Source organism: Lygodium microphyllum, chromosome 9 (assembly GCF_053477565.2).
Source record: "Lygodium microphyllum isolate KBCC chromosome 9, Lygodium_microphyllum_v1.1.10, whole genome shotgun sequence".
In the NCBI taxonomy this organism is placed as follows: Eukaryota; Viridiplantae; Streptophyta; class Polypodiopsida; order Schizaeales; family Lygodiaceae; genus Lygodium; species Lygodium microphyllum.
This window is the reverse complement of record NC_141143.1, coordinates 19747149-19769454: the sequence shown is the minus strand read 5'-3', so window position 1 is coordinate 19769454 and position 22306 is coordinate 19747149. Positions and strand designations below refer to the sequence as shown.

The following is a 22306-nucleotide window of genomic DNA, read 5'->3' as shown; positions in this document are numbered from 1 at the left end:
AACAGCTATGTGCTTTATTTGGGCCATACAAAAGAGTTTCAGTAATGTGTACAATGCTTGTGTAAATCAAAGCAAAGTATACTTAAATCATAACACTGATATATAAAATAAATATAAGACCGCGTAATGAAAGTGACAATACAATCATGGCAAGATACTACTACTATATAGAAAATGCCTACTCTGTTTTTTACAGCTTTATAAATGGAAAATGAATTAAGTATGACCACTACATGAGCTGAATTTGAAGAACGGAAGTAAGCCCCAACTATATACATGATTTGGAATACTTCAAAAGCATATGGAGCCATAAAGTCTTCAACAAATAATCCCAAAACAAAGTAGACAGCTTGCTGAGTAAACAGACCCTGCTGGACCAAATCTGTCGTAACTTCTAGTAGAAGTGTCCAAATGGGACGTACCATATATCAAAACGAAGCTCTTGAAGAGTACTTTAAGCCCATGTAGATAGCTTAACTCTGCAAATTAGGCACAATAAAAACTGTTCTAATATAGCATGCTATCCTGAACCAGTCGATATCATTACCAGCTCGATAAGCAATAGGCTTCACCAATGTCTCCCTCAAGTATAGATACTTATCTAATATAGAATCAGATCTCCAAGAAACCTCTTCAGGTGGTAAACCTCTCCATTTGATCAAATATTCTACAATAGAACATGATCGATGCTTCTTTTCATGCTGACCTATAACAGCCTCTGGGATGTACTAAATAAGACCGTCTTCATCAAATAGGTGGCAGCTCATCAACTATATCCACTAGATCACCATAATAGGGCTTGAGCTGACTAACATGGAAGACGTTATGAATCTTTGTAGAAGAGGAAAGCTCTAGTTTGTATGCCAAATCTCCAATTCGCTTAAGGATCCGGTAAGGGCCATAAAACGTGACCAAAAAATAAGAGCATGTGCACTCCACGGATCCAAGGGCGAGCTATAGATCCTCGCCATCCAAAACCTGGTCCCCTCCGCAAAGGAGCATCGAACAGACTCTGCAAAAAAAGAAACTACACATCATTCCACTATACAATAATGCATTTTAAATAAAATTAGTAACCACAGATAAGAAAGATGAGTGACTTACAGGGCCATCGCGTCCATACAATCAGTCAATTGATGCAGTGAGACCGTCTCTCTGCAAATCGAGTCTCTAGGCCAATGGGATCGCGGTTTGTAATGGAGTGCTGTAAAGAAAATAAAATACAACTATTAGAAACATGATTGTCAGTACAATTAATATTGTAAAAAAAATAAGTATGTAGAACAAAAGAACTTACAAAGTCTTCCAGATATGTCCTATGGCCGCCACTCCCAAGATGATGAACCACTCTTGCCTCCAATCGTGCTGTCGCTGCCTCGCGCTGCTATCTCCAACGTCTTGGAGAATCTGTAGCCTCCTCCTTGAGTCGGTGCTAGTCGTCTGCGTCTAGCCACTCGGGGCTTTGAGACCCCTCTTAACTGCCTTGTGTGCATCTGATTGTCTATGTGACATGTACACACGGATGCACTCCATTATCTAGCCTGTGGAAAACCTATCTGTTACAATAGGTACCAGAAACTTCACATGCAAGGATGCTACTATGTAGTCCTTGCTCTCCTCCGGTATGTTCTTCCAATGATCCAAGACGTTGCTCCAAAAAACTTGTTGGCACAACTCTCTCATACGAGTCATCACCCTCCTTCCCTCATCATTCATGATGATGGCTCATGTCCTATCATCTAAAAGGTATCCATACCTCTCTGGGACATGCCTAAGATGTGTCATTTTCCACCAATGACCATGCTCCTTGACATATCCAAGAGATCCATGTACATCTGGTGTAGCTATAGGGATAGTATCTCTCAAAGTAGTATCCATAAGGGTGCTACCTATAGATGGCTGAGCAAAAGCTGGAGTGATTGGAGTAGACGTCCCCATAGGTGTGACAAATCCCATAGGTGATGCAACTCCAGTAGAACGACGAGACGGAGACACTGTGTCGGTACCTCCACAACAACCACCTGAGCCACTCTCTCGAACTACCACGAGAGCGAGGAGTAGCACTTGTATCTTGAGCCAACCGTGGGCTCACTACATCCATATCTCCGTAGCATCCCCCAGAACCACTCCCTCCATCTAGCCCAAGTCTGGAGTGTTGACCTCGTCTATGTGAAACTGAAGCATCAGAGCGCACCGAAGTAGATCTAATAGAATGGCCTAATGGTGTCCAAAATAGCTCCTGGTCTGTCATATCTCTAAATCAAGCCATCTGATCTGGAGACATATGCGTGAAGATCTCCTATAGCTCCTCGTCGCTCATCCCTCGACTCATCGTGTTGATCTAAATATCCACAAAGGTTACCTACACAGACAAAAATTGATGTTAGCATAATGAATATAAAACAAGCAAAGCACGATAATGCATATCTTATGTACCCTTATAAGCGATTCGTCAACGAATTGAGTAGATGGATGCTCCAAGTATGAAGTACCCTATAGTCCCATGTCAATCTCCTGACACAACTCTGCATACACTAGAAGGTCGATAGACATGTCACCACAAAAGGATGAATCCACCTCGTTCTCAAAGAATTCTTGGACTCCTATATTTCCATCATTGTTACCCGATTCTGGCTTCTCTACATGCTCCAAGCTTTCGGTGGCCTCCACCCCTTGCAATATCCACTCCTCTATTTACATATTGTCCTTATCTATGCTCGGAACATCGCTTTAATCATATACTCTCGCACTTTGGAGAGTCGAAGGTATAACATACCACCATCGAGCTTATTGAGGATTTGGATAGAAAATTACATGTTCAAAATCACGAACAAAAGAGATTTAACTTTTGTGACGTGTACCATATCGTAGTAAAATTTAAAAAAAACACGAGTTAATGCATTTGTTCACAATGGACCGACAACACAAATGTGTCTTGCAAATCTATCCATCTTTTTTTGGAATCTATTTCGAGAAATACAAATGGACCTCATCGAACTGTTGCTCCAACTCCTTCAAGTACCACTTTAAACCACTGCACATCGAATAGGATCATAGAGAAGCTACGGTAATCGACCATAATAATACTTTGCAAGTTCCCAACATACTTCATCTCATCTACAACCGTGTTTGGATCCGTTGCTCATCATCGGCTCTCTTTCTCAAACTTTGCCATGATACCACAATCTGTTGTGAAGCGCATTTTCTCGATATGCTCCATACGAAAATGACGTCCTGCGATCATGTCACGCTATATATTTTGTATTGTATATTGAAACACTCAATTAGTTGTCACATATAAAATATAGATACGACAAACCCTAAAAACGTCGTCACCTTCGGACTACATCCCCTCGAGAATTCCCACTCCTCGATTGAGACCTCCCCCTCTTCGCGAGACGTTGCGGTCAAAGCTCCATGCAGCCATCACATTGACATAAACCACATCTCCTCCATACCCTCAGGATATCGAATCGGTTGATGGCACGTACTATGTCGAAATTAAGATCGTGCTTCTTCCCGATCTTTCCTAGCTTGCTCGTACTTCGCGAGCCACGTCTCCATGGAGGCATGGTGTGACATACAAAAGTGATTTACTTTCTCCTCCATTGCAGCATCCATTCTTTTTTCTAACCCATTTTCAACCACCACATCTCCGGTCAGTCTATCATCATCCTTCAGCGACCATAGCATATTGTTGTCTAAATCCACCATTGGTAGCCACTGTGAAATATACACTCATGCCTCAGACACCAACCAACCTTCAGGCATGCTACCTTCTAGCCGAGCTCGTCATCACACAAAGCCTTTCAGGGTTTTCATGAAGAGCTCCAAGAAGAACATCCATCGTGTATGGACAGGTTTAGCAATCTCCACTTCATCTACAAGATGCACAAGGTGGATTTGTATCGTGAGCATGTTGGTAGGCAGGTATTTCTTAAAGATATAGATCATCTCCACTGCTCCCTACCTTGCGAATTCAATAGAAAATATCTTAATCTTCTTCTGTGAAATCCATTGCATTAAAATTGACAACCTGTAAATCGCCCCCCATCTTTTTGGAGTAAGGCATCTTGCAATCGTGATCGGTAGTACAAACTGCCACAAACGAGGAAGCATTATGAACAACGACTACACTCCAAATAGCAAAATACGCAAGCAACTTATAATCCATTCGCAGTATAAACATGACATATCTTATGTCAATCATGGGATTTTAGCCCTGATAATTGATTGTCTTTAGAAAACGTGGACTTGAGAGAACGCTGACTAAGAAAACGCAGACATGATCATGCTATAGATGAGATATCCTTTCTTCGTAGAAATTCATGGAGGAATGTTATAGTTGATAAGGACTATAGGCCATACACTGTAAGAAGTTGAACACAGACCGAATGGGATTACGCCATCCATAGCAAGATCGAGCCGAAGATTCCTTAGCTCTTGGGAAAAGCCTACAAAGGTAGAGTCAATGTGGCTCCATGCGCATGAATCCGCAGATATTTGTTGAACTCCATTTGTGGATCTATTCTACACATACCATATTGTTAAGCTCACCATGCCCGACGTACGAAAGATGTGATTTATGCAGGAGATAAGCGAAAAGTGTCTAAGAACTTTTTGAGGGATGGTTTGTCCTTTCAAGTCTTGTTGATATCTGTGAGCACCACATTTTGAACATGCCTCCATAGTCTCATATTCTCCTCGAAACAGTATGCAATCGTTGATGTTGAACAGTGCGCGAGGGAGACGAGAAACGGAGGAAGCGAGAGGAGAAGAGAGACACGAGATACCGGAAGTGGAACCCCAGAAGTGTGTCAACTAAGCACACATAATAGGAATATATAGAGGGGACCTAGGGCACTATATATAGCTAACACCCCCGCTCAAATAAAGATCCCTTACTATGGATGAAAAAACCCTTGGGGACTCAAGGGAAAAACCCACATCTCTATATAGACCTACCCTTATATTAATATTCAAAATATAAAATTACAAAGTTGAACTTACAAGATCCTATTCATAGGCATCAAAGGAGCTACATCACTCGTGAATTACAACGGAGCTACATCACTCAGGAGCTACAGCACTCCTGAATTACAACAGCCTATTCAGAGGCATCAAAAGAGCTTTATCACTCCTAAATATACATGTAAAATAAGGATAAGCCTATTCAGAGGCATCAAAAGGGCTTTATCACTCCTAAATATACAACATGTAAAATAAGGATAAGCGACATCACTGCAAAAGATAAAATCTCCAAGAAATTCCTTCAACTGAACTTGGGATATAAGCAGTATATCTGTCACATCAAAACTTAAAGAAAAACATTACAGTGACATTAGAACAACACAAGGTCTATAGAGACGGTTCGTGACACCGCTCTATAGACAACATAACACATGTGGGGCCCCATGAACAGAATATAAATAAAACAATTGGAAAGAATATAAACGAAACAATGTATCATCAGCTAGAATATAGACGCTCATCAATGTAATAATGAACGAGGACGATCATCATGAAGCATGGCAATATCAACATCGAAAAGTAATGTTGATGTTAAAATGTAGAGAGAGAGAGAGAGAGGGAGGAAGCTTATCTGCTAAGTGGCTCTCGTAAGCTACCAGGTTTAAATAGGACTGAGTTGGCTGTGAGAAACAGCAAAACAGGCTGATACCACATAACCAGATCACTTGCATCGTACCATCAAATGAACCTGCAACCCCTCCTGGATAGAACCTCCACAATTGAGGCCTTGGAGATGATTGACGCAAACATGTCAGCCCACCTATCCACATCCATGAGGGTCTCTACTAAAGCAGTAGCATTCATAACCACAAGCTCTGTTTCTCTTGTAGCTTCGACCTTAAGCCAGGGTGGAATAGGACTAATCACCCTTGCAAACTGCTTCATGTATTCTTTGACATCAAATATTTCTATCCCTGTATCTGGATCTGACACCCATAAAGGCTCGCCTACTTGAGCAACTTGAGCTAACTCCTCCATAGCTGACACAATGAGCTCCACAACCATGGGCTTCTCAGCATCTGTAAGCCCTAAAGGCCTTGATGCAATCTCTGCTATCGAAGGCCCTGCAGTAGTTGTAATCTCATTTGCTGTTGTGGATGGAGTCTGAAGAGCAAGATCAGTTGAGGATGTGGAACTTGGTGCAGTAGCAAAAGAAGACAATCCCTTGTTTTTTTTTTTTCCCAGCTAGGGCTGCAGACAGCCGAGAAACCTCCTCTCTTAGTCTTGCATTTTCAATCTTAAGTTGCTGCTCATCGAAATTGGTCTCAGCATAATTGGCAGGTCCTCCACACTTGTGACACACAACATTCCTTATGGCATCTCTCAATGCCTGGTTCTCACTTCTGAGTTGGCTGTGAGAAATAACGAAACAGGCTGAACAATGAAACAGGCTGATACCACATAATCAGAGCTGCAACAATGATGGTAAGGATGACCTGCGTGCAGAGTATACCATAGACCTTTCTAATAAAGCCCCACCGGAGGGCATTGTATTCTGCTGGAATCCCTGGATATAGAGCGGGGCTGCTCTCAATGTCCCTAAAATCATCTTTAGGGAAAGCAAACATGATGGGGCAGACTTCATCTTCTATTCCTCAGTTGTGATTGAGGAAGACAAAAGAATCAGTACAGGTACTGATAAATAGCAGTTCGGTCCCCAGAACAGTGAATATGATCCAATGGAAGGAATTGAAGATTGACTGGCAAAACCCAAAAATCTGAGGGCCCCAGAGGATTGCCCCAAATGGCGCACTCACAGCAGCACCTTGAAACCCAAACTCAGCGGAAAATTTGAGGTTGATTCAACAGATTGATCGCACAGACTAAAATTTCCTGATAGCCCAAAAACAGTAAAATAACTGCTTGAAATGGGCTGCTTCAACAAATTAATCACCCAGACGAGGAACTCCTGATTGCCCAACAGCAGGAAGGCAACTGCCTCAAACTGATCACCCAGACCAGGAACTCCTGATAGCCGAAACGCAGAAAAACGACTGCCTGAAATAGGCTGCTTGAACAAATTGATCACCGCCTTTCTGAAGCTCCAGCTTCAACAATAGGTTTGTTGTTCTCCTTCTCTTTTTTTGCGTCTTCTAATCCAATATCATGATCATGATACCTAACGTCCTCTGTCTTTTCTCCGTCCTCTGATCCAAGAAACTGGCATCCATCATCGTCCTGGCCGGTCACAGTTTCATCATCGTCATGCCCTTTGCGGTGCTTTCTCCGATGCTTATGCCTGTGATGCTTGTGTTTGTGCTTCGAAGGTTTACCTTCACGAGCGTCCTTATCTCTATGTTTCTCACTAGAACTCCTGCGTTTATGCCCCTTCGAGGTGTCCTCTTCCGCCACGGCTGATCTCTAAGAGACTCGTTGTCAGAAGCTGTCCCATGCTGGGACGTGCCGATCTCCATGGAGAAAAGGTCCTTGCTTTTCTTTCTTTCGTTCTTTCTATGTGTTGTGTGTGGATGGACGACTCATGCTCCCACAACTTCCCTGCAGATGATGAATAATTTCCAGCATGCTCCTCTTCCAGCTCAAGCATATTTGTGCGCTCTCATACCATGTTAAACAGTGCGCGAGAGAAACGAGGAATGGAGGAAAAGAGAGGAGAAGAGAGACACGAGACACCGGAAGTGGAACCCCAGAAATGTGTCAACTGAGCACACATGATAGGAATATATAGAGAGGACCTGAGGCACTATATATAGACAGACTATATATAGCTAACAGTTGATATGTGCATGGATGTTGTTGTAGTCCATACCAAGCTTTCATAAAACATGTCCCGCATCATCACGAGACTTGGGCATGGTATTTTCAAGTGGTAATATATAATACTTCAGTAACCTGAAAAAAATCATAAAACACCTTGAAAATCACCAAAAAAAAATTATGATAGTGCCAAAAAGAAATCAATGAAGCGTATGTACGTACATGTCCAAAGTGTGAGCACCACACTTTGGACATGTCTCCATAGTCTCGTATTCTCCTCAAAACAGTATGCAATTGTTGATACATGCATGGATGTTGTTGTAGTCCATGCCAAGCTTTCGTAAAACATGTCACGCATCATCACGAGACTCAGGTATGGTATTTGCAAGTAGTAATATATGATACTTCAGTAACTTGAAAAAAATCATAAAACACCTTGAAAGTGCCAAAAAGAAATCAACGAAGCGTACGTAAAAGATACTTGAACAACTCGATTACACGCGCATCGCTCCACCCGTATTTTGCTTGCACACTTAAGAGTGCAAGCAGTGTCTTCAGGCGAGATACTCGACACCCATCATATAATGGTATGGATGCTTTCTCTCTAAGCAGATCAGATGTCTCGATATCCATGGGCATCAATGCATCGATCATTGCCTCCATCTCAGGCTCCAAGATTGTAGGAAAGTCTGGAAGGTTTCATGTCTCCTCTGGTATTGACGGTATAGATTGGGTAGTACCTTCCAAGTGGTAGATTGGCTCATACACTCCATCCATCGCACCTCGCACCCCTACGAACTCTTCTAACTGGTTGCAAAGGGTGCACTCCTCCTTGAGATGAGACGTCACCTCTCTGGATAGAAAATTTGCCAGCCTCGTCCAATGTTTTTGTATATGATATTCAATTAGTTTGCAAATACAATGCATGATTGATATGCACTTTTCATACTATTTGCTCAAAATCTGAGATCGCCTTATCAATGATCTCTGATTGAAACTCGCCAAAGCGTCGTACGTATTCTATAGACAATCAACGTTTTCGTCTAATTGCCAGCTTACATTGAGAGCAAGGATATGGAACACGCTGATTAAGATATGCCTCGCGATCTTGAACATTATGACCTTCATCATTTTTCATTTGGTCTATGTTACGACAAACAATTTGTTTTTGTTATCATTCTTTTTTTCTTTCTTAAATTGTTTGAGAAGGGATTTCTTCTCTTGTAACTCAACAAAATTAACGTATGTAAAGTCTCCACCCACCTACAAATTAACATATGTCGGAGGGTTTTCTGTCTCGTGGTATTGTACCGGACCTCACAACCACTATTACTAACTACTACTACTATTACTACTACTACAAAAAAGAAAAGAAGAAGTTAAAGAACAAGATCTTACCCTCTCTTTGTTTTTTATCCATTCATTCTCTTCTCTCCCTCTCTCCCTCTCTCTCTCTCTCTCTCTCTCTCTCTCTCTTTATTATGTTGTATGTTTATTCCCTCTCTCATTCCTTCTTTCCTTTTCTCTTCCTCTCCCTCTCTCATTTCCTTTAACAACACATCTCTCTCTCTCTCTCTCTCTCTCTCTCTCTCTCTCTCTCTCTCTCTCCACTACTGTTGCTGCTGCTGTTGCTGCTGCTGCTGCTATGACCACGACTACGACTACCACAACAACAAAAAACAAGAAAATAAGAAATTAAACAACTACCACTGCCACTGCCACTACCACTACCACAACAAACAAGAAAAGAAGAAATTAAACCACAATAACAATAACAACAACAAAAAACAAGAAAAGAAAAAAAAAAACTACTACTACTACTATGACCACGACTACAACTACCACAACAACAAAAAACAAGAAAATAAGAAATTAAACAACTACCACTGCCACTGCCACTACAACAACAAACAATAAAAGAAGAAATTAAATCACTGCCACTACCACCACAATAACAATAAATAAGAAAAGAAGAAATTAAACAACAACAACTACTACTACTACCACTACCACTACTATTACTATGACTACTACAATAACAATAAACAAGAAAATAACAAATTAAACAACTACCACCACCACCACCACTACGACTACCACAACAACAACAAATAAGAAAAGAAAAAATAAAACAACAACTACAACTACTAGTAGTAGTACTACTACTACTCTACAACAATAACAACAGCTACTACTACTACAAAAAAGAGAAGAATAAATTAAAGAACTACCACTACTACTACTACAAACAAGAAAATAAGAAATTAAAGAACTACTACTACTACCAAAAATAATAATAAGAAAAAGAATAAATTAAAGAACTACTACTACTACCACTACTACTACTACAAACAAGAAAATAAGAAATTAAAGAACTACTACTACTACCACTACAAACAAGAAATTAAAGAACTACTACTACTACTATTACAAACAAGAAAAGAAGAAATTAAAGAACATGATCTTACCCTCTCTTTGTTTTTTATTCATTCATTCTCCTCTCTCCCTCCCTCTCTCTCTCTCTTTCTCTATTATGTTTAATGTTTTTTCCCTCTCTTTCTCGCTCCTTGTTTCTTTTTCTCTCTTCCTCTCCCTCTCTCATTTCCTCTCTTTCTCTCTCAATACACATGATTTTAACAAAAACAAGCAAAAGAAATGAAGAAAAAACAAAATCAAAGCAAGAGGGAACAATGCACTCACCGCGAAGGCCCGAGGATGGATTCGGCGGCTCCTCTTCATCCTCTGTACACTTCTTGCACTTCTTCACAAACGGCGGTGGCAGCGGTGAGAAGCTCTCATTCTCCCTCTTTCTCTCCCTGTCCCTCTCAAATGCAAGATGCCGTTCACTCTTCCTTCCACTTCCTCTTTCGTTCATTCGCGCAAAATGACGTGCTTTGATTTCGGCCCGCTTTTTTTTTGCCTGAGTACCGCCGCTATTTGCAACGCCGCTAATTTGCATCATAAATGGCCATCACTATATTCTTGTATCCTTGTAGTGATGGCCCGGAGCATTCCTCTAATATTCACTGAGTTGAATTTTTTTTTTAAAAAGCTAATTTGGGGGCACTAAAAAAATAGCTCCCCCTGCCCCACACATACAAATTGTGACTCTTCAATCTTTCTAAGCTAAACAAGCTTATTTAGTTTTAACCAAAAACTAGTTCCAACACAATATTAGTGAGTTTGGGAATCTCGCAATTTTCATTTTTTGAATACTAAAAAGGTGGCACCCGGATAACATACCCATAAGTTTCTCAAAACCATATGATGTGACCTATCATTAGAAAGCACTTGAAAAATGAAATCTGTTGAGCTATTGAGCACTCGATTTGGAGTTATAGTGCTTAAGTTATGACAAATCCAAAGATTTGACCACGTCTCCCAAACTTATGGGAAATTCCCATATTCCCCAATATGGTGTTCTTGGCAAAGTGGTTTTTTTATCAAACCGAGGCTCGCTAAACAAATTTTTTTTTTAGATCCAATTGGACGGCTAGCTTTGTGGCATCAAAATCTATAAACATAGTCATCATCATGCACTTTGCGGCTTGCAGATCACATAGAGGTTAAGGGGTCTGGTAAGTTGAGGGACATGAAGGACTATACCAACTTAAGCTAGGGCTCTTGAAATATTCTCAACAACTTCATCACAAGTGTTGTGAGTGGGGAAAGAGTGGAGATTTATTTCTTTCCATAGAGAGGTAAGGTTCTATAGTATATAAGAGACTTAAGCATAATCAAAGAATGATGTATTCATATATACTTTTAAGAACTAACACTAGTGTAGGTTAGTAAAGGGAGTGAGCCCAAAGTGAAAGCACATGAGTGCATGTGAGTAGACGCACGAGCTATGATGGAAGTGGAGACAGAGAGAGAGAGAGAGAGAATATGTGGAAACTCCAATAGTCACAATGTGTTACCATCCTTCCCTTATTCAAATGTTATTGAAAGAATAAAAAATGAAGTGACAATGATGGGTACCCACCACCTGTAGTATATAGATGTGTGAGTACTAATAGCCAAGACTAAGTCTCTCACAAGATTGTTTGTGGCATCACAAAGTTGACACATGCTTGTAGTGTTGACTCATTTATCAAATGAAGTATGTAAAATGAGGAGCTTTCAGCTAGAGCAGCAAACATGCAGTCCTTTTTCCTAGCATGAAAAACACCAAGAGTGGCTAGATCAGTGTGGTAGTGATTAAATGAGTTACTATCTAGGCATAACGTGTAGTCATCAAGTTGAGACACTTTGATTTAGGGAGTAGCATTAACTCAAGTGCTATGCTAAGGGTGTATGAACCACAAATACTGGAGGTGTACTACTACCAGAGCAAATCAGTATGGATAGTGATAAGAAATTATGCAAATTCAAGCTAATCATGTGGATGTCATGGTCAATGTCAATCTTGAGCATGAATGGCTAAGTGTTTTTGAAGATCAAATAGCAGCAAAAATTAAGTGGAAAGCAAGGAAAGATTGCACCAGTTTTTTTCCTGTAGACTATAAATCATATTTTAGGTCATGTGAGCTTGGACAGTAGGTCTTGAGCATCTAGGTAGATCTAAAAATCACATAGTTTAACATGGAATATACTTAATACTTTCTCTACATTTATCATGACTAAGACAGCCCATTGTTGATGAATGGCATACATGTACAGGGTATGATGACTGATTAAAGAACTCATGGTCATATTCACAATCCTTTGACAAAATATTGATGTATCTGTGAAAGTAGTTGAAGGAACTCTGAGTACATATTCCCTACATGTATTGGACTTTGCATAGGCACATAAGTTAGAATCTTTACAATTCTCAAATTGAATGTCTTTTTGGAGCTCATGATGCTAATTACTGATGTTGATATGGTGTTAAATGGTCAGTGATAAACCCATGCATGCTCAAAAGTATTGTATGCTTGAGCTTGGCTTATATAAGGCTAATTTGATAGACTGTTGACTAGTTATAGTCTAACTAGAGATTGGAAAGTGTATGAGCACTGATACTTATACACATATGTATTGAGGTTTATAAGTGAGTGTGGCATATGTCCATGATATCATTGAGTTGAGTGGGTTATGTCACAGATGCTCCTTTGTTCATTACTGGACAACTTGGTTGCAAAATGATTATATAATAGATAATGTCTACAATGGTATAATATCATTTCTCAATGTCATTAGATGTTTAAAGATACCAAGCATAGTATTAAGTTGACATACTACTAGTATAGTAGAGATGCTAGTATATTTACTCATCGGGATTGAAATTATCTTAATCGAGAGAAAGTATATTTATGTTATGCAACTAGGATTCTTAGACATCCTTGATGTAGTGATAGTTTCTTGATGACTGAAATGAGCTGAATTGGAATAAGTATAGAATGTATGAATATATGCTTAAGTGTTATGTAAACAATGACTCATTAAAAAGAGTATTAGTGCATGTAGGAGTCATACATTAATACCTAGAAGATGGAATTGAGTAACTTCAGCTCTGCATACATGGTAAATGCTGAGAGGGGTGAGAACATTACACAAATCATGGTTGAGAAGTTAGACAACAATAATTATGCTATTTGGAATTTCAGAATGGAGAATTTTAAAATTGAAAAAGGCTTCATAGGTGTGGAAGCTGAAGCTAAGCTTCTTGAAAGAATGCAACAACTGATCAACTTAGGGCACCTTGTGCATGGATGGAACTAGCTTGAAGAGTGCTACATTGGTTGTCTTTATGTATCTCTGATGCAATGGTCATGAAGATAATGAATTGCAAGTCACTAGAGGATACTTGGGATATTTTGATGATGTATTGTGGCATGACCACTAGTGCACACAAAATCTAATTAAAGCAAAAGTTCAACACAATGGATAGGAAAGGACGATCCATATAGAATTACATGATTGCGATAAAGACCATTGCATATCAATTAGCTCTATTAGGAGCTAATGTAGATGATGAGGATTTGGTATCTATGACCTTGAATGATCAGGGACATGAATATAAGTATTTTAACACCTCCACCTCAGTGTGATCTGAGATGGCTGATTTTAATGAGCTTGTTTCTTTGCTCATACATGAAGAGGCCAAATAGGATTTAGTTCAAGTAGTTTGAAAGGCAAGGACACAATATTCTATTCAAATCAAAGAGTCCATGTAGTAGCCATGGAAGAGGGTTTGCTCGTGGTAGAGAAACCCAACAACATGCATCTCAAAATACCAATAGTCAACAGGGAAAAAATGCAAGATGTGGTGGATACTTCTGAGCTAGGGGAGATCCAGCTCTAGAGGTCGAGGATGGATTCCCAAGAGGAACACCAAGGAAAAGGGGATTCTACTGCAAGAAAATATATCTTGTAATATCAACAAGATTTTATTTCATTCTTTTGATAACCAAAACAAAGAAAATAGAAATTCTTCACGCAACATCATAGTAGATATCTCCCACGGATTTGATAGGATCAACCATAATCTTCAATATCTTCATAGAATCCATCAATAGAATAATGAACATAAAAAAATACACCATTTTTGAATGGGAATCAATCACATAGTATTCATCTTCATTGTCTTCATAATTTTCTCTCTCAATCTCTCATATACAGTTACATTGTTTTGCTAAAATTGGCTATCTCTCTCTCTCTCTCTCTCTCTCTCTCTCTCTCTCTCTCAATAGTACATCATCTCCTCACTACCATACTCAATAATGACTCTCAATAATCCTTCTTAGGTCGTGGATCCACCTCCCAAGATGTATGTCTGATGTGAAGAGGCACCAGAGCCACTACAGTGTCTCTTCATAGCTCACTACTATCACTGTCACTTCAGTCTTCTCTTCAGTCTTCAACAGCTGCTTCTTCCATTTGTTTTAGCTCTTTTGAACTTAGATTCATCATTTTCAAAAGTTAGAAAAATTTTCCAAAGTCACACATACTTTCTACAGAATACTTACAGAAGATCTACTGAACAACTACAGAACAGGAATAGAGCAGATACAGAACATAGACATAGCAGATACATAAGCTCTACAGAAGGTTTACAGAGGGTTACAGAAGGTCATCAGAAAGCATCAAATCCTCATAAATCATACTAAAACCATTCCAAACTATCAAAAACTATTCAATAAGCTTTCAAAAGATTTCAACCTCCATCAATCATCAATCTAGGCTTCATACAGAAGAAAATCAGAATAAAACAGAAGTTATACAGAAGATATCAGAACCAATTATAACCTCAACAGAACCTGTCAGAACATCACAAATCTTAATATTTCTACTAAGAATCATCATGAACTTCCAAAACATAATCAATATCATCCAAAAAACTCTCAAACACTTCCATTAACAACCATACATCAATCTAAATCCATAAAAAATCAATCATTTAGACCTTAAAAACAACAAAAATCAATCAAAATTTCAGTCTTTTTCCACTCTCAACATATCCCCACACTTAGAAAGGAAGCATCCTCACGACCTAAGGAAAAGAAGAATATAAGTTCTAAAAAGAGCTCAATTTTGATCTTCTTCAGTATCTTTAATAATCACTCCAAACCATGACCCCAACTTATCACCTGTATCTCTTGAAAAGAATACTACTAAAGGAAAAATTTGTTATTCATTAACACATCTGATAAACAATAAAAATTCATAACAAATTTGTAAAGGATATAAGAGGTTTCTTCATCATCATCTCGAACTATCCAACCAGCATCACCATCACTGCAATTTTCAAAAAATGTATCTCTCGAAAGCAAATTGAATAGGCAACCACCACGATCGCATCACATAAAATTAATCACAACACAAACACTAAACACAAAACAACCATCTGAATGATACCTCCAAAAAGAGATATATATATAATTAAGAATCCTCCAAAATACATTGCAAAGGCATCAATGAAGGTGATCCCTTTTAAAGGCTTGGTGATTTTGAAAACGATCCATGGAGAGGGACTCATCCACAAATGTCTTGGGAGGATTTTGAAAGAACTGAAGACAACACATTCTTTCTAGCAAAACAAGGTATCTGCTAGGTAGACATAGAGCATGAAAATATAGGACATCCAACTGTTGGGAATCAATGTTCACATTGGCATTCATACAAAGCTTTGGAATGGCCTTTTGATCATTATGGGAATGCCTATGCATATATGCTAGATACCAAGCAAAATGGGTTGTCAATGTCACTGAAGGATCTAGATATTTTGAATATTGGTGAGAAAAATGAAGGTAATTTTGGTATGCTTGACTAGCAGTTGTCCAGTCCCCTGGAATCAATGGCCAATTAATCTGTGGTCCTGTGAGAGAATCAGTTGAGCCCCATCCTCTTCTTCTCGGAATCTGCTAATCAAATCCTTCATACCCACTAACCAACTGAGGAGGTTGAGAAATAGAAGTGGCAGGAGATGGAAGTGGAATAAGGAAAAGAGGATAAAGAGATGGGTAGGCAAAATTATAAAATGAGGAATAAGCTAAAGAAGGAGTGGCTGAAAATTTAAGTGAATCGGTTAGAAAATGTGTCAATTGATAAGCAAGAAAAGTAGAAGGCATATAGATAGATGGAGAAGGGCATGGCGGAGAAGGGTAAAAGTCTCAATCTTCAATGAAAGAACAATAGGTAAATATAGGAATTTGAGAAAAAACCTGAGAATGGAAAGAAAGAGGTAAGATAGCTGTTGAGTTGGATTTATAAAGGGAAAAATAAGCATCATAGAGATGGGCCATTTGTTGATAGTACAATAGGCTAGGAACAGAGGGACCTAAAACAGATCGTCGATGGTAGGCATCAAAGAAGGATGAATCAAATGGATAGTTCTTGGAAAGACAAGCTAGGAGATCCACCCTTAATTAGTTAGTGGTCTGCACATAAGTAGAAGCTGTATTCTGGCATTGGTTCAGGACGACAGAATCAATCATTGAATGCCATGAAGTGTCAGGGCAAGTAGCCACTTTAGAAGAATAGCACTGGAACATGTCATCTATCCTCAACTCCAAATAGTTGACATATAAGGAAGCTTGTAAGACCACATCCCCCACATACCAAGCCAGATCTACATCATCTGAAATTAATAGATCACCTGTAGATACATATAAGATAGCAACATGGTATCCGTCATCACAGAATCTTCAAAGACCATACATATAACTTCTGTCAGCAAATCAGAAGACCAATCCCCACTCCAACCATCCTCTAGAAGAGGGAGATCCATCATTGAAAGCTTCATATAGAAGGCCAACTTCTGCACAACTGATAGTGGATAAAGAAGGAATGGTTCGGAGAAACATACTCTTGAAAGTGCTCAAATGTAGACCATAATAAATCCATCCTGGACTGCAATCTTTCCACTTTATCGTGAAACAATGGACACAATGTGGCCTGTCTTTGGAGAACTGCCAAGTCCTACTGAGATATAGAAGGAATCATAGGAACATTGAGGCTTGGAGGAATGGACCGTGACTGCGCCATTTGGTCCTGCAACTACTTAATTTGGGAATCTTGTGATTCCAATGTATTATGAGCAGTCTACAAAGTTGACAGTTTCGTATCTAAAAGAGTTTTAAACTCTTGAGCTTCTTTAGACATTTTCTCTTGCTCTTTTGAAACTCTAGTGACCTTTGTCTGAGCTTCTGCCAACTGAATTTTCAAAGAAGATATTTCTTCTCTCTGGGTCTCAATCATTTATGTCTGTTGCTCCATCTGCTTAAATAAATCAACAAGAGTGTCTTTAGCAGAGGCTAACTCTGTGGTTGCCTTATGCAACTGGTCTTTGGATTGCATCAATTCTTCATAGAAAGAAGCATATAATTGTTGAACACAAGTTGTCACTGAGAGTTCAATAGAACTCTAGATGTCGTTACAAAGGAAAGGAATGGCATCCCCTCTTAGCAAAGGAACTGATATTTCCAAAGAACCCTCTCGATGTGCCCCCTGAATAAATTATTGCATCTAAGGTAGGTAGGGAGGTCAATTCCAGAAGTAGCAATAACTGTTACTAAAGGAATGACTGAGGGAGTTTTATCTGCCACGCGCTTCAAGTGCTTCCGCTGAATGACCAATGGAGGAGGGGAATCAAGATCCTCTATGTCAATGGGTTCTGAATTCTCTGAAGGTGGAGGGGGAGGAACTGGATCAAATGGAGGAGGGGATAGCACACCCTTCTTAAGGCCTAAATATGTCAAGAAAGCATATAAATATAAACCATAAGTTACATTGGCAACATTCCCTCTCGTCACTTTGACAAATTGTTGGTCCATCTTCGTAAGAAGTTAAGTACTCCAATCAATAGCAACCCCTTTTGACACCATCCTGGAAGCTGTGAAGGGCTCCTTAGACAAATAGTGAGATGGTGTTTTGGCAGGCATGAACCTGTCTTGGAGAAATTGGCAGAATAGCTTCTAAAGAGGATCAGTGATTATGGAAAAAGATACTCCTAAAGTGTTAATCACTTTCTTGACATCAAGGACCTCTTTGGTCTGCTTCTGTAACAGCTTGAGAATCTCATCATTTGAGAATAATTGTGTAGCTGTAACAAAGGGTTCTCCTTTGTAGGGAAGAGACAAAGCCTTCCCTAACCCTCTAGGTATCAAAACCATAGAAGTACCACGAATTAGGCCTGATTTCTTACTGTATGATGCAAGAAACTCATCACATAGGGCTAGATCATCTGGAATCAAAGGGAGTGAAGCAGCCACAAAAGTTGTAAGTCCTGCTTTTGCAATAGGCTCAAAAGCTACTAGGGAAGAATAATCCCTACTGATCAATGGAACATACTGAACAGGAGGAGGAGTGTGAGGCACCATTCAGATGGAATACACACACACCACAAACATAAACAATCACAGAGAATGTCTGCAAAATAAAAAAATAACTATAAAAAAGAAATCAATCAAAAGAAACACATATAGACGTAACTAACCAATTGCTATTCCAAACAATCCACATCCTAGAAGAAATTCAGCATAACCCCTACACATATGTGACCAAAAGCTTCATGCTATGCAACAAGCAGTCACCCAAGACCTTGTATCATGCAAAAAAAAAAAAAAACTACAAACTGCACCCATAATCGTATCGCATAATCAAACCATAATACTTCAAAAACCTAATCAGGATATAACTAGACCTTTGATAAACAATATCAACTTAAAGGATTATAGTGCCCATCCCACGAAGCGTATTTATTAAAAAAGAAAAAAAGTGCAGTGAGGGGAATGATTTTAGTGAAGGGTTCATTTTAAGAAATTATTAACAATGGTTGAAAATTTTGTTAGGTTGTAAACCTTAATAAGAAAATGGAGATTCATTTTTAAATTGTTATTACAATTTATTAAGGTGAAATGGTACTTTAACGAAACCCAGACTGCGATCCCCACACTCAGGTCTCTAAATGCATATTCATTAATTAAAAATTTAATGTGTCTGAAGCGCTCTTCTTTTTCAGTGCGTGCATTTTGTTGACGGTTGGTTCGTTTTTATTAAAAATTAAAGTGCTTCTGAAGCGCACGTAGCGCGCGCAAAGTAAATGGCGGGTTGATTTTAAGTTATTAGAAAAATGTGTGTTTAGCACGAGTGCACATGAAAAAGTGGGTGAATAAATTTTATTTTAACAATTAAATGTGGTTAAGGGATGACCAAAATAAATAAAGCATAAAACATAATACTTGGTAAGGGTGTGTATGCAAAAGACTGAAGGCGCACTGAGTAGTCCCAAATGCAAGGAATCCAACAAAAAAGCAAAAACCACTAACTGAAAAAAATAAAGCACCTTAGTTTTTTTTCTTTAATATATAAAAAAATAAATATCAAAAAAATATTAGGGGGATCACATTTGGTATAGGCAATGTTCATTAGTGTTTGGGTGAAATTGTTATTTTATATCTTTTTAAAATTGTAATTTAGGTGTGTTTGTATTATGTATTTTATTTTTATTTTATTTTGTTTTCTTAACTTAAAAATATTTCAAAATTAGTCAAATAAATAAATGGAATTTTTGTGATTTTTTTGAATTTAATTCTAATTTTTAGGAAATTTAAATGATTTTTTCTCAAATTTTAGTGAATTTTAAAAGGATTTTAAATATTATTAATTTTTTTCAATTAATTTCCTATATTATAATCAGCAAAATCAACCAAAAATTTACCTAATTTAGGAAAGAATTTTTTTGTTTTTTAATTGAACTTTTATGAAGTTTTTAATGTTTTTAGGTAGTTTTAGCGGGTTTGTGGAAAATCAAAAGAGATACCCGACTGCGTGTGAACAGTAGAGTATGCTCGGGGACAGCAGTGCTCGGGGATGGCACGCACCACCTCACGGAGAAGACTAAATGTGCGTCCTCACGCGTGAACACCCCGCTGGAAAATGCCCACAAACTCGTGCACGCATTGCGGGTGAACAGGGGAGGTAGAGGGGAAAAGGGCAGGAACAGGGCCTAACACGGGGGAAAACGAGGGTTAGTTGAGGTTAGTTGATGAAGTGATCTAAGTTAGGTTAGGTTAAGTAACTGAGGTTAATTAAGTTAATTAAGGTGATTAAGTAAATTAAGTGAATTAGGTGGAGTAAGTTGATTAAGTAGATTAGGTTAATTAAGTTGATTAGGTGACCTAAGTTAATTAGCATAAGTTAAGTGGATTAGGTAACCTAAGTTACTTAGGTTAAGCGAATAAATTAAGTAACTGACCAGGAGGAGAAGGGGTGGTGGGCGGTCGGCACAGCGGGGCGGCGGAAGGAAGAGGGGAGGTGGGCGGCGGCCCGCGGAGGAGAAAGGGAGGGAGGTGAGGCAAGGAGGCATAGAGGAAGGAGGCGTGTGGGGAGGAGGATAGTGTGGGGAGAAGGGAATGGAGGAAGAAGGTGCCGTAGTGGGAGAAGGCGCAGGCGTTGGCGTGGAGGAAGGAGGCGCGGGCAGAGGGTGGCGCGGGCGTCGTGGCAAGGGGAAGGAGGCGCGGGCGGAGAATGGAGGGGAAGCAGACGTCGAAAAGGAAGGAGAGAAGAACGTTGTGGAGGGAGGGGAGAAGGACCGTGCGGAGAGGATGAGGGAGGGAGAAGGACCGTGTGGAGAGGAGGGAGGAAGTAAAGGGGCGTGGCGTGAAGGAGGACGAGGGGGAGCCGTGGACGAGGAGGAGGACGCCGTGGGACAATCGAAGAGGTAAGGGGCGATTGCATTTTTTATAAATTAAATTAATTTTTGTGTTTTTTTAAATTATAAAAAACTGTCATTTTCGTTTTCTTTATTTTTGTTCTATGTCTGGTTCTTATGGTGGTGGTATCAGTTTTTTTTTTTTTTTCAAATGTGTTATGTTTGTGAAGAAGAAGCGCACCCTCGTCCTGCGCGCATACGCGGGATGGAAGTAAAAAAATTTGCATCAGCAAGATCAGACGGGGCGGTGTCGGAGGGGTTTTTGTCGAAAGGTCAAATCCACCGGGGATTAGAAGTAAAAGGAAGTAGAGATAGGAGAATATCCAAGTGGTAAACACTACAAAAACGAATCACAATGAATTGAAACAATATATATTTAAAGAACCTAGAATCTTTGCACTACTCAGAAGCAATCTCCAGGCATTAGTTCTCCTGGAGCTCCTTCCTAGACCAAAAACGTAGATCAGAAAAATCAGCTCTTTCTTTGCTGCTCGGAACCCAAATCTCTTCTCCTTTTTCGTCCAATTTTGCAACCTTCAATTGAAGATCCCGCATCCCTTTGACTAGTTCATCCAATACATCTTCCCTAACAGAGGGAACAATAGCAGGTACAACCATAGGGTTAGCCATAGAAGCGGGTGGCTTACTGGATACTTCAACTGTCTTACCCGTAACAGTGGGCAAGCTAGAGACATGCAATCTTTCTCTTCTTCTATGCTTCTTCACAAGCGTAGTAACAACTTCCTTGACATGTCTCCACTCTGTTTTCAAACCTGTCTCTGTAGTCTGATCCTCCAGCAAATCATCAAGCTTCTCTTGAAGCTCAGGATCAGCTGCCTGTAGAAACAATTCAAGTTTCTGACTTGCAAGAGCTTGCTGTTCTGCAAGATCCAACTGCTCAAATCTACTTTCAAATTCTCTTAACAATTCTGTAGCCAAAAGACCCTTATTGGGTTGTATAACCCACTCCTGAAAAGTCTCGCGCGTAATCAAACTGATATCCTCAATGTAAAATTCCTCCCTGAGTGTCTTCTTGAAGGCTACCTAGTCAGCATCCTGCAAGTATAATTCAGTAATCCGTGCTTTCAGTTCATAAACAGTAACACGTACAAAATACCGACTCCATGCAGATTGAGCCACTCCAAAGAATTCCATCGTCTGAGCATAGGTATGTACATATGCAGATACATTCCTATCATTGAATAACTTCACCTCACGCTCAACTGCTTGCAAATCATTCATCACAACACTTTCTGTTTGAGCTGAAGCTTGCATCACCTGTTGTTGTTGTTGTACCTGCATAAGCATATTCATATTTTGCACCAACTATTGCAAAACATCATTGGAGATTGTATTCGAAGGTTCTCCCATATTATCTTTCATTCTTCTATGATGACCTTTCACGTTGGGTTCACCAATGTC

At 39.3% G+C, this 22306-nt stretch overlaps 1 long non-coding RNA gene across 1 annotated transcript; it reads right to left on the bottom strand.

Annotated features, from left to right (window-relative positions):
* Positions 1-271: 271 nt before the first annotated feature.
* Positions 272-7665, bottom strand: LOC148030838 (uncharacterized). Its single transcript, XR_015691817.1, has 3 exons — positions 1298-7665; positions 1105-1204; positions 272-1012 (listed from the first exon to the last, which is right to left on the bottom strand). It is a non-coding gene; the product is annotated as an uncharacterized LOC148030838 (long non-coding RNA).
* Positions 7666-22306: the final 14641 nt, after the last annotated feature.